Genomic DNA, 12,743 nt, shown 5'->3' with positions numbered 1-12,743 from the left:
TAAGTCCCACAAATATATACTCATCAGGCACTTCATTAGGAACACCTGAACACCTGCTTATTCATGCATTCATCCAGTCAGCCAATCATGTTGCAGCAGTGCGGTGCAGAAAATCCTGCAGATACAGGTCAGGAGCTCCAGCCAATGTTCACATCAAACATCAAAATGTGATCTCAGTGACTTGGACCGAGGCATTATCGTTGGTGTCACATGGGATTAAACTGCTGCTCTCCTGGGATTTTCACACACAACAGTCTCTTGAGTTTTCACTCAGAATTGAGCCAAAAATAAAAAGCATTCAAGTGATGATGATGATGATGAGAGAGGTCATCAAGATGGGTTGGAGCTGACAGACAGGCTACAGTCACTCAGATAACCACTCTTTAGAAGTGTGGTGGGCAGGAACGCTTCTCAGAGTGAACATGTTGAACCTTGACACTACAACAGTGGGAGAACAGAAATCTGAGGCTGCAGTGGACACAGGCTCAAAGAAGGTGGACAGCTGAAGACTGGAAAAATGTAGCCTGGTCTGAAGAATCAGGATTTATGTTGAGACAGCAGATGGTAGGGTCAGAATCTGTTATAATCTGTCATAAGCATGAACCCAGCCCAACCTGCCCTGTGGCAACAGTCCAGGCTGCTGCTGGTGGTGTAATGGTTTGGGGAATGTCTTCTTGGTACAGTTTGGGCTCTTAATACCAATCGGTCATGGTTTGACTGCCACAGTCTGTCTGAATGTTGTTGCTCACCCTGTTCTTCCCTTTACGGTCACAGTTTACTATTTTCTAATGGCTCCTTCCAGCAGGATAATGCGCCATAATGCACAAAGCAAAAGTCGTCTCAAACTGGTCTCAAGAACATGAGTTCAGTGAACTTCAGTGGCCTCCCCAGTCTCCAGACCTGAATCCAGTAGAACATCTTTGGGATGTGGTAGAACAGGAGATTGACAGCTTCAATGTGCAGCTGACAAATCTGCAGAAATGATGTGAAGCAGTCATGTCAACATGGAGCAAAAGGTCAAATGAAAATTTCCAACAACAAATCAATGACAGGCCCCTGGCCCCTAACCAGCATTAGTATGGTGTTCCTAATAAAGTGATTAGAGTGTGTATTTTTGACTGCAAATCCATAATAAGAGCGGTTTGGCTCTAAACCTCTGATTCAATTTCATCAATAATTTGAATACTGTGGGTCTGGTGTTGTGCTCACGGAGGCATTAAGCACTGGAATGTCACCTTCTAGTGTTAGGGCCAAAAAAATAGCATTATTTATACATTAATCTAAAATAGTGACAGAAAAAAATCCCACAAAAATGACAACAACTGCAGCTGTGATCAACACGACAGTATGGATGCTTGAGAAAATAACAAATCTTAAATTGACATATTTCTTCAATCATACTCAACATATTAGTGGTCTTGGTCTTGGAAAGCCTGCTAACTTACTGGCTATCTATCACGTGTCAAACCAGAAATAGTCATCTTTTCCAGATTGAAGTAAGAATGCTAGCCTTCAAAATTTGTAGCATATCGTTCTGCCACTTTCATTTTTGCTGGGTTTTTGTCTGATGCTCCACGGCTCCAGAAACTAGAGTGAAGTAGTTAAAAAGTTTAGCCTCTTGGAGCGGCTCTGCTTTCTGGATTTGTTCGTGAAATGACTAAATTCTCACCTTGCAAAGAGGCTTGTTGAAGACAGCAGTGCCCAGCTAAATACAGCCTCAGAAATTCTTCATGAAACGTCAAAGAAATACATTTTAGTTAAAATATCAGTGTTAGGGATATTCATGACCATATTAACATTCATGATCATGGAAAGTCAGGTGGCTGTCTAGCTCACTAGTTAATTAGCTATCATGGCAGGCAGTCGTGAAATAGTTATTTTTAGCTAGTAGCTAGCCTTCAGATTCTTAGCATCTTGTCCTGCTTCTGTCTTTTATTCAGTCCTTCCTCAACTTTAATGTGATTACCTCAAGTTTTTTTCGCCTCTGATACAAAACTTTAAAGTTAAAATCTGCAAGAGAAGACAGAGACAGATAAATGAATGATAGAAGCACAGACCTGTAGAGGAAGTGGAGGAGATTAAAAGAAAGGAGGCAAAGACAGAGGGGGCAGATGCATTCAAGGCAAAGACAGAAAGCTACAATCTCTTCTCCTCCTTCCCCTCCACTGCTTCTTGTAACTCATGAATAATAGAAAACGGGAGATATATGAGGGCTCTCACTTTTTTCATCCTGTCAATGTCTCGCTTTCTCTTTCCCTCTCTGTCTTTCTCGGGCTTTTCTCCTTTTATCCATCTCATCCCTGTCACTTCCCTCCAGTATTAATCCACAGTGTGCTGTAAGGAAAATTCAGACAGCAACATAAAGTAGTGTGTACAACGAAAACATATGAGCAGCTGGGGATTATAGCACCACTGTTTCGGATGTTGCTCACTCTGAAAATTACGTGAAGAAATAACATCTTTCCTCTTTCAAATAAAAAGTTTAGTTCACGTGGGAAAAACACCCCTTTACTGAATTCAGTGAGCACAGTGATTTTCTGTCCCTACAGCATTACTTGGTCTGGTATGACCATTAGCTAATTATGCTAATGTTGATTAACGATAGAAAACTTTACATACATGTTCTACAACTGCCATTACTTTATGACTTGCTATTCTTCATTGTGCTTTTTTATTGTGTAACCTGCCGAAGTTTTCTTTTACAAATGAACTCCCTTTAAATGTATAGTTTAATATTTCAGAAACTCATCAGCTGGAGAATAAAAATCTAGTAGCTGGTAGAATTCATCCTATAAAGAAAACAAACAACTTGCTGTCTCTCAATAACTGAAGCACAAGAAGGAACTTTAAAATAAAAGCCTTTGCACAGTGAAGGTTCTGTAAGTGTTATCACATGATAGGGAAATATATAATATATACATAATATAATATATAACATATTTGACTCTAGGTGGATGAGTTGACTTGTGGGTAATGTAGTAGTGACAGGTTTTGACGAATGCATAGAATAAAACTATGATATTATTAGTTCTGCTGCATCAGTTTTGATCCACACACGACTGTCAAACCAGAACCTAAACATAACCATAAAAACAGTTTAGCCAGTGTAGTCACAACACGAGAATATTGCACGGCATTTGTAACTTGCAACACATAAATGAACATTTCCTTTTTACATTAATAGAAAACATGATGCAGTCCCAATTACATTTCCTTCAAAATGCATTTGAGCAATGGAAAATGTGTTGCATATAACAGTCATTTCTAGGAGACAGTGTTGACAATTGCTTTGATTTATTGCACAAATATTATTTCATTTTCAGCACTGGTGTATTAATTCTGTGTTAAAATGCTTTTTTAAGTACCTTTTGAATAATAGGGAGGAGGGATGATGGCGCGGCTGACTCTTGCTCAGGGTGTGTCTGTCTGCTTTTTATGGGTCAACTCCCCTCAATCCCTTCGACACACACTGACACACACATGTACTCACTAATGCACTCAATCCCCCTCACCCTCACTGCTAAATCCTCACCCCATTGTCCCTTTCCCCCTGAAATCCTCAAACCATCAGCTCTCCTCCGTGCACACACACACACACACACACACACACACACACACACACACAAACACAAACACAAACACAAACACACACACACACACACACACACACACACACACAAACACAAACACAAACACAAACACAAACACACACACACACACACACACACACACACACACTACCCCTCTCCTCACTCCGTTTCCTCGGTCCGTCTGCAGTCAGGGCTAATGCTCTGGTTAATGGCCCTCTAACCCGCCACTCACTCTCAGATTACACTCTCATACACACAGGCATACCAGTGCATCTTCACATGTGTGTGCACATTCACACACAGACTTAAACACACACTGGTAAACAGGAGCATGTATTCATATACTCACATTCAAACACACGCACAAATGCACGTGCACAAACACAAAATAAGGGCTAATGGCCTGCTGGTCCTCAGCATGTATTCACGAGTGGATTAGGATTAACAATCCACCCGCAACACCACTACAAACACACACACACACACACGCACGCACACACACACACACACACACACACACAGTGTATACAAAGAGAACCAGAACCAATCTCTAATGCACATTCTGCTGCTGGTGATAATCTCTCTCTCTCTCTCTCTCTCACACACACACACACACACACACACACACACCCAACACGTACACCAGGCTGACTGCTCTCTGTGCTGCTGAGGTCACCAGATGCCATCTAATCTGAGAGTTTTAATCCACTCTTTTGGGGACCTTCTCTCTCTCCCCCACCCTCTCATGAATGCACTTCTCTGTTGACTGGGCTGAGCTCTATGTGCAGAAACTGAACATAACATCACATATTGTTTCACTCGTTGTTCTCAGACATGTAATACACCCCTTCGTCCAGTGCCATATTGAGTATATAAGCAATCCTTGAAGGTCTGAGACAAAAAGATGAATTACCGGCATTAAAAGAGTTATTTGTAGTTTTTGCTATTCAGGTAACGTTAGCATTTAGAGCTGTTTACTTACCAGTCTAGAAGAAACTTTGTGAGTTCAACATCAAACTTCATTCCTTTACTCACTAAGAGCTGTCTACAGCAGTGGAAAGCAACACCAGTGCTAACACTTGTCTCTATCCCGTCTTTTCCTTGACTAAAGTTAGTATGCTAACCAACTAGCCCCTAGATGTAGCACTGCTCAGCGGGCGTATTATAACCTCTTGTCTTGTAAATGCAGGGATGGTCAAAGCTCTTGTCAAGCGACAATCACCACCGCCTGCTACTAGCAATCACGTTCAGTGTCAGAGAAAGCTTACAAATAACCCCTCTGTACTACCAACAGTAGCCAGTTAGCTTAGCTTAGCTGAAAGACTAAAAACTGGGGGGAAACAGCTAGCTGGGCTCTGTCCAAAGGTAACACAATCTGCATATAAGTACCTCTACATCTCACCACTTAAAGGCTTCAAAAGAACTAGTTTATACAAGTGTTGTCAAAACTGTCTAACACCATTGTAACGACTGGCGAGATGCTATGAACTGTACATTAGACACAACCTGGAAAGTGATGGTGATCAACTCAGGCAGCTGAAGGCTTTTTAGTGCTAGCAAATTTACTTTCACTGTAAGATAGTGTTTGCTCAAAGGGAAGATAATGTGGAAAACTTCACTTGATGGTATTTGTAATAATATGAACAAATACCATCAATATTTCTGTGCACCTCAAGACAGAAACACAGCTTGAATTTGTTTTAATTCTGGATGAAGACACATGAATAAGTCTTGCTGACGTTGACATCCCTAAAACACGTGTTAAAATGTTAACAATGTAGTTAAATGTTGTGTTTTCTTAATTTGTGTGCGCAAATTATTAATGTAAGACACTTCCATAAATTTATGCGTGATGTCCCTGATAAATAAATGAACTAACACTAGCACTCACACATGCAGAGTATTCACACATACATTAGGACCAATATGTGTAACTATCTTTGTACATGGCTGTCTCTTTCACTGATGCATTTCAAATACGTTGTTCAGCTCCAAATTGTTCCTGTCACAAATTTAGGGAGTGCAGTCTCCAATCTCCAATTATAATGGGGATTTATTACTATTTCTTACGATATAAAGTATTTTTTTAAAAAGTCAACATGCTCAAATTATCTTTCATTATAATTGGCTTTCAAGCAATCACACAGTTATGTGCCAGCAGGAGACAGTTCAGCTGGTAAAATGATCCACTGAATTATCTTCTTTTATTTTAATTTGATTTTTTTCATAGCTCACATTATCATCTTTGAAGGCAACCTTGTGTGCAACAGCTCTAAGGAAGCAAGTCGGAGAGATCTGTTTGTTTTCTCTCTCTTCTGCTATTTTGGGCATTCAAGAACATTCTGTCTCTCCTGTGCTGTAACTCCCTAAAACCCAAAATATTAACTGTCTCTCTCTGTCATGGGTTTTTCTCAAAAGATGTGACCTTAAGTGTGTCTCGATCTGCTCGACCCCCTGCGTGGTCCTAGAGATTACTGGGCTGATCGGCTGATCGGGGCAGTGTATGCCCTCGTCTTTAGGGTACCATTGACGCTCATTATCACCGCAAGGGTTAATCCACCAGAGCTGCAGCTTAGACACTCACATAACACTCTGTTAGATCCAGATGGAGCTGTCAAGAAACTCAAATGTTGTTACAAGGCTATGCCAGCTCGGTGCAGCTTTTCGCAGCACACACTACGCGCTGCATTTGATCAGCTCGCAAATGTTTGGCTTATTCTCTCACTTCACCTGTCATCGGGTGAAAAAACTTTAAAGGGTGTTTAAATGGCTTAAGGACAAAAAATGGCAGCCTATCACTAATGAGTGCGGTTTTAATAATTTAGCTTTAAAGCAGCAGTTTTTTATATTTTTATAACAACGATGTATCAGTTGACAAAGTGAAAACAAAAGCTGACGCTGGTGATAAACCCACAGAGAATCATCTCTCAGAAATGCCGCTCCCTTCGTCTTTGCAGAGCTTTATAGTGAGTTTCAGATCATTGTTTAGTTGTTCAGATCACAACTGAATTGTTCTGGTTCTCTCTCATCGCTCTTACAATGAGCGCAGCACTACACTACCTGCTCAGCACCAAACAGCACACTGACAAATGGTGGAAAACCTTTCCATTGCAGCATGTTCCCTTTAGTTTGTCTTGGACAGACTTCTCTGATCACAGACTCTGGAACAATGTTGTTTACGCCTTTTTGACCAATTCGATCTTTTGTCACTTCCGGACATACTGTATTATTGTTGTCGTAGCTTGACTGTGGATGTTGCCGTCGCAGTTACAATCCTCCCAGTTTCAATTAGCTGCAACATATACAAATATGGGTCTAGGCTACGTAATGAAGAAGAATGAATGATGAAGAGGTCCTGTGATTGGAGAACCAAAACAAGACATTATTTACTGTAGCACCGTTTCACAATGGCACCGTTTAGCCCTGTGTTTAGTTGATTTTGAAGGGATAATCCCGCAAACTCTGGGCTAATGCTGCTCTGGAGCAGAGCCAGCAAGCACTAGGCTAAACTTGGGGTTAGCCCACTTTGGAACATGCCAGTATTGTGCCAGTGTGAAAGCTTTCTTAGCCTTAGCCTAGCTCCGTAAGCCCCAAGCTAAGGGAGCTGTTAGCCCCAGCCCGAGTGCAGCGTGAAAAGCACCTATAATCAGCAACCAGCTGGTGAACACAGTGAGCATTAGGAGCTGGTAGAGACCAAGTTGTTTGACTTTGACAAATCAACTTAAACGTGAGGATATGTCAAAATGTTGTTGATAAAGGCCAAAAAACGTATTGCTGGTTTAAATTTTGACACTGTGGAAAATATGTTTATTTTCCTTCTTGCCATGAGTTAAACGAAAAGCTCACACCTCTGTACAGTAAATAGCTACAGCTTTTAGCTGGTTAGCTAAGCTTAACCATTTTACATTTCATTTTTGTAAAGATTCAACAAGTGAGATATAATGTATAAATTAGTGAGCTTTAGAGGCGCTGGTTGGCAGATTTTGTAACCTAGCTGTTTGTAAGTTGGCTGTTTCCCTCTTTTCCAGTTTTTGTGCTAAGCTAAGCTAATCAGCTGCTGGCTTTAGCTTCATGTTTAGCATACAGATGTGAGAGTGGTATCAATCTTTTCACCTAATTCTCAGCAAGAAGGAAGCTGATAAAAAATGTTTTAAGTTATTTGTAGTGAGTATTGTATTTGTAGTATATTTGTATATACTTATACTGAATATCAGTTATTAAATTAGTGCTGTAAATATGTCTAACTCCTCATGGGTTATTTCTACATTTAGAAAATCGTCTCAACATAATTTAACATTTTGTGATGTAACTGAAAAAACATTCAAATTAACCTATATTTTATCACCAAGTAGCTTACAGTTTATAACACCTGCAACAGCTTCTTAACCAAAGACAATGGGCTGATGACAGTACAAAAGGCACAAAATTACAAAAGGGGTTTATTAATATGATAATGTGACTTTCTCACAAACAGATTAAGCTTGCTTACATCTTACAACAAAAACATGCAGTTTTGAATGCAGACACGAAGATAAAATTAAACTTGATATTCTTGTAAATAGAAAGAAGATGATTGCGTGGAAGCCAAGTGTTTTATAAAAGAGTTGGAGCACTTTATTTCTGTTAGTTTACTTAAAAATGATGAAATCAAGAAAAATATCCGGCAGTTCAGATAATCACAGCTTAACAAGGAGCCTGAATATCCAAAAGCCTCTTAGCAAGATGTATAGCTCTATACACGGATGCAGTCTGGTCAAGTTAAACATGATATTCAAAGCTCCACACCCATTAACCCAGCAGTAATCCAAACTCAGTGCAACAAGATCAATAATAACCCAGCACACAACTCACTCACTCAATTCAGATAACCCAGCCAGATCAAATATGAGGTCAGGTCATTGGGGGAGGTGCAACCATAATATATTTTGGTGACTGGGGAGGGGTGTCTGCTGCGTTCAAGTGGTAGTGTCAAGCTCAGAATATCTGTAACTTGAGTGTTGGCTTCTGAACTCCACTACTTTAACACACTGTGTTGTCAGAATATCAAATCAAGGCAGCAGATATTTGAAAACTGAGGTGCCTTTTTAAAGAAAATGTTCATCATTCAGAAGTTAAAGTTTCCCACTGTCCAAGAATGTAACACAAGGCAATCAAACTATTTAAATCATGCAAAAACTCTAATGTTGGCTAAATATCATTATCAGAGAATACAGACCAGTTAAAGTAGAATGTCCATTGCATTAAAGTGGTCAGTTCTGTTGAATGTAAAGGTCGAAGCATATGTGGGTTCCCTGTTTAGGTATTTCTAGAGCATTTTCAGAAAGAAAATATTGCAGCATGAAACCATGAAATGAACTTTACACGTAGCAGCTCCAGTACATTCACCTTACAGAACATAGTTACATGTAAACCATTTCCTGTAGGCATTAGTTTTCACTAAATATATCGGTAACATCCCTTCCATACTGTCGGAATTTTAAACTACCTTCCCTCTTGTTCCTCTTACTTATATTTAGCTGGGTTGGAAAAGTATTATTCCAGTCTTTCCAGTATGTTTCTAGTTTTTGCTCCTTTTTCATCTTTCAGCACAAACACTGTAGACACAACTGTCACCTGCCCAGCACGGTGCTGTTTAACCAGAAACACCACGACTCCACTGCACTCAGGGATGAAAGAGTGAGGTGCAACCCCCAAAATAAGTTTTAACACAATCACTGATTGAAGCGTCTCATATGGAGGAGCCGACACTGACAGGAGCACCTCTGCATGGCAGCTGTACAGCTCAGATGAGAGACCCTCTGTGTCTCTGTGTCAGCTCTGTAACTGCATGTGATGATACTGCTTCTTGTAATTGTGAATGTCCTTAGTCCACACAGAAAAGCAAACTTGGCTGGCAGTGGAAAAGATCCTAATGGGTCTTCTTTTTTTTAAAAATGGAATTACCCACATAAAAAAAAAAAACACTTATACCTGCAAATTTTGTCAAAAGGTTGTACATTTCACTATTGTTACAGAGCCAACTTTAGCATTAACAGCTTGCCACTCTTTCCAAGAGCTTCAGTCATCATTGCCTTTACAGTACAAGAGGTTATGATACGTCCTCTGAGCAGCGCTACTTTTCCAGGCCAGACTGGATGCTACAGTGACTCGGTATCTGAAGGTGATGAGATGGGACTACTGGGCCAAAGCCAACTGGGTAGTGTGCTAACTTCAGTGGGAGAAAAACAGTAATAGAAACAAGCAAAACAAGGAGGTTTCAAGGGGGAGACAGCTCTTGTAGAGTAAAGTCTAGCATGGTAGCAGTAAGCAAAACTCACAAATAGCTTCTTTAAGTTGGTAGAAACAAGTAAAACTAGTGCATTCAACATCTTACAGAAACAGAAGTATTATCAGTGAAACGTACCCAAAGTATAAAAAGCTAAAGTTGTTGTTATGCAGAAAAATGGCCACAGAGAGTGGTAGGTTATCATTATAAGTGATTGTTAATATTTAATGTATGACCTACCTCATATACTGTTGGGTACAATAACATCATGTTTTCTAAGGTACTAATATGTCTGTAAATCTTAATCTGGGTGAGGTAACTAGTAACTATAGCTGATGGATAAATGTTTTGGTGCAAAAGCTGCAATATTTTCCTTTGAACTGTAGTGGAGTAGAAGGATTAAGTTGCACAAAGCAGAAATACTGAAGTAAAGTACAAGAACCCCAAACTACTTAATTAAAACATTTAGTTAAACATACAGTACACCACATGGACACAACAGATGTGACAGGTGTCAAATATATGACCTTTTTCCCACAGGATCAAGGGTTTAGAGTCCAGGTACTTCATAAAAATATTTACATACTACACACTATATTCTAAACAGTATTGGATGTAGTAAAACTGCAGTCAAGCGTACAAGATCAAGCCTTTGTGAAACCAGAAGATGACACTGAGAGATGCCAAACTTAACAAAGAAAAAAAAAAAAACAAAACATCACATGAGTTCTTTGACCCAGGTAAAAAATGTTGTTGCTGAGCCAGGATAATCCCGATAAATTTCCACAGGCATTCCTTATCTGCCTTTGACCAAGTATGATCATCTTTGTGCTGCAGAGAAAAGTCCAGAGGAATCAATGCACCTCATATAATAATAAAGATGGGAAATACAGCACTCTGTGGTGGTGCTAAAAGTAGGCTACACCAGATGGCCACCATGGCACAGGCATTTTTCAGGCTTTTCTTTAAGCAGAAAAAATACCAGGTCAGGAAGCTTCTCTCATGCTTTTGTCTTCACAGGAAAGTCGATACTCTCTGGTGTGACATCTTTCCACTGAAGATGTCAAATCAGACGACCTGGTGTCAAAGCTCTGTAGAGCTACTGTGCAGACATTTCATGATGGTGTTACCAAATCTTTAAAATGCTGATTAGATTTTATTGGATCTATATGTAGGCTGATTCCATGCAAGAAAAAGAAATGTGGATGATATGTATGTTCCCTAGCACTGAGGACAGAAACTGGCTGAAGCTGAAAGATGGTGGGTATTATCCTTATTGACGGTGATGCAGTTCAGACTCGAGGAGAAGTCATTTTATTGACAGAATGTAGAAGAGAAAAATGTTACTCTCTCTCCTTCATCTGTCAGATATTTTATACTTAGAACTGTGGGAGGAAGTTGGAGAAAACCACGGAGGCACAAAGGTAAAGTAGTATTAATACAGTTTTTGCCACTTGGAGGTAGCAGAACAAGCTAAAGACACAGCGGTGTTATATTTAAGTTGATACAACAAAGGGGAATATCTCACTCTTTCACCGCTTTCACCAGTATGCTCACAAGCTAGCTGCTAACCGGCTGTTCAGTGCTGGGCAGTGGGGTTATCAGAGCTGTTTTTTGCTGAAAACAGCAGCCTGCTGTGCCTGGATGGTGAAAGTGAACCAACACAATAAAGCTGTGAGCTGTAAAACCAAAACGCTGAAGCTGAAAGGAGCTAAAATGGTTCAAAAGAGTTGAACTTAATTTCATAATCATTCACGAGAGTGTTTTGGGTGTAACATACAATAAACCAATCAGAGTGCCATCTCCCATTCCCTTTATAAGCCAGGTGAGTTTGCACCTTGGTGGGTTGCTGTTATAAAGGTGCAGAGTTTCACACATAATTAGATTCTATTTGTGGCGAGTCGATCGCATATTGTGACTGACCGGTCCCAGCAGGGACACACAGCAGCTCTGTGAGCCCCGAGGGGTAAGGAGGGGCTGAGTGAATCAGTGCCCTGCGCAAAGCTCTACAAAGAAGTAACGGCACAAATCACAACGTTAGAAATATTATATAATATATGATGAGAAGTGTGAATATTTCTTCGATTCGTTATGAAACTGTGGTGACAAATTTACATGATAGATTGGAAGCACGGTGGTGGATTTACCAGGTAGTAAGAAAGAACACATCTCTGCAGAGCCTGTACATCCCCTCTGAAGATATACATCTTCAAAAACTTGTCACAAACATGTAGTTTCATTTAAGTAATGTCCTAAAACACGTGGGCACTGTAGTTTTACCTAAACAGAGTAAACTGAGCATGAGCTATTTTTAGCTCCAGATTAATCCATGTTTTGTTGCACTCATGAGAATTAATGGCAGCAGAAACTGGTATGTGGCGCTGACTCAAAATAAACACAGTGGCCATGTTTGTTGTAACAAAGAAACAAGTCGCCCACTGCAGCAGTGCAGCTCATTCATGTGTTTGTCTGCCCCGCAGCAATGGAGACAAAAGATAGATGTTAAGATGAGACTGGATTTCTAACATGGCTACAACGCTGCCATTGGAAACCCTGCTGCATCACGTCCATGGCTGTATATGGAGAAGGGATCAGGGATCTGGTTCATTAAGACGTATGCACTGAGCCATGTACCATCTGACTTCTGCAGATGTAGAGCACTGAATTTGGCCTTACAAGGGAAGGTTCAACTCTGACTGGTACAGTCCAGCCATCTCTCATCTCTCCTGCGCCTCTCTCTGCCTTCCTGTCTGTCCACATGTCTCTGTCTCCGTCACTTCATCTCCCTCTGCCCATTTGATGTCTCCTTCATATAAATTAAAATGTATGGTTCCTTCGACTCTTCCTCCCTCTCCTCCTCTCTCTTGCCGCCCTGTGTCGGGAGATAT

At 40.4% G+C, this 12,743-nt stretch overlaps 1 long non-coding RNA gene across 1 annotated transcript; it reads right to left on the bottom strand.

The window, feature by feature from the left end:
• Positions 1-73: 73 nt before the first annotated feature.
• On the bottom strand, positions 74-10,137 carry LOC139618592 (uncharacterized). The gene is made up of 3 exons (XR_011689751.1): positions 4,573-10,137; positions 1,670-2,334; positions 74-972 (listed from the first exon to the last, which is right to left on the bottom strand). It is a non-coding gene; the product is annotated as an uncharacterized lncRNA (long non-coding RNA).
• Between the last annotated feature and the right edge of the window lie 2,606 nt (positions 10,138-12,743).

The sequence above is a fragment of the Trachinotus anak genome, unplaced genomic scaffold (genome assembly GCF_046630095.1).
Source record: "Trachinotus anak isolate AG129_WGS33_773 ecotype Australia unplaced genomic scaffold, CSIRO_AGI_Tana_v1 ptg000003l, whole genome shotgun sequence".
Lineage (NCBI taxonomy): Eukaryota > Metazoa > Chordata > Actinopteri > Carangiformes > Carangidae > Trachinotus > Trachinotus anak.
The sequence above is the reverse complement of the archived record's forward strand: the minus strand, read 5'-3'. Positions and strand labels throughout refer to the sequence as shown.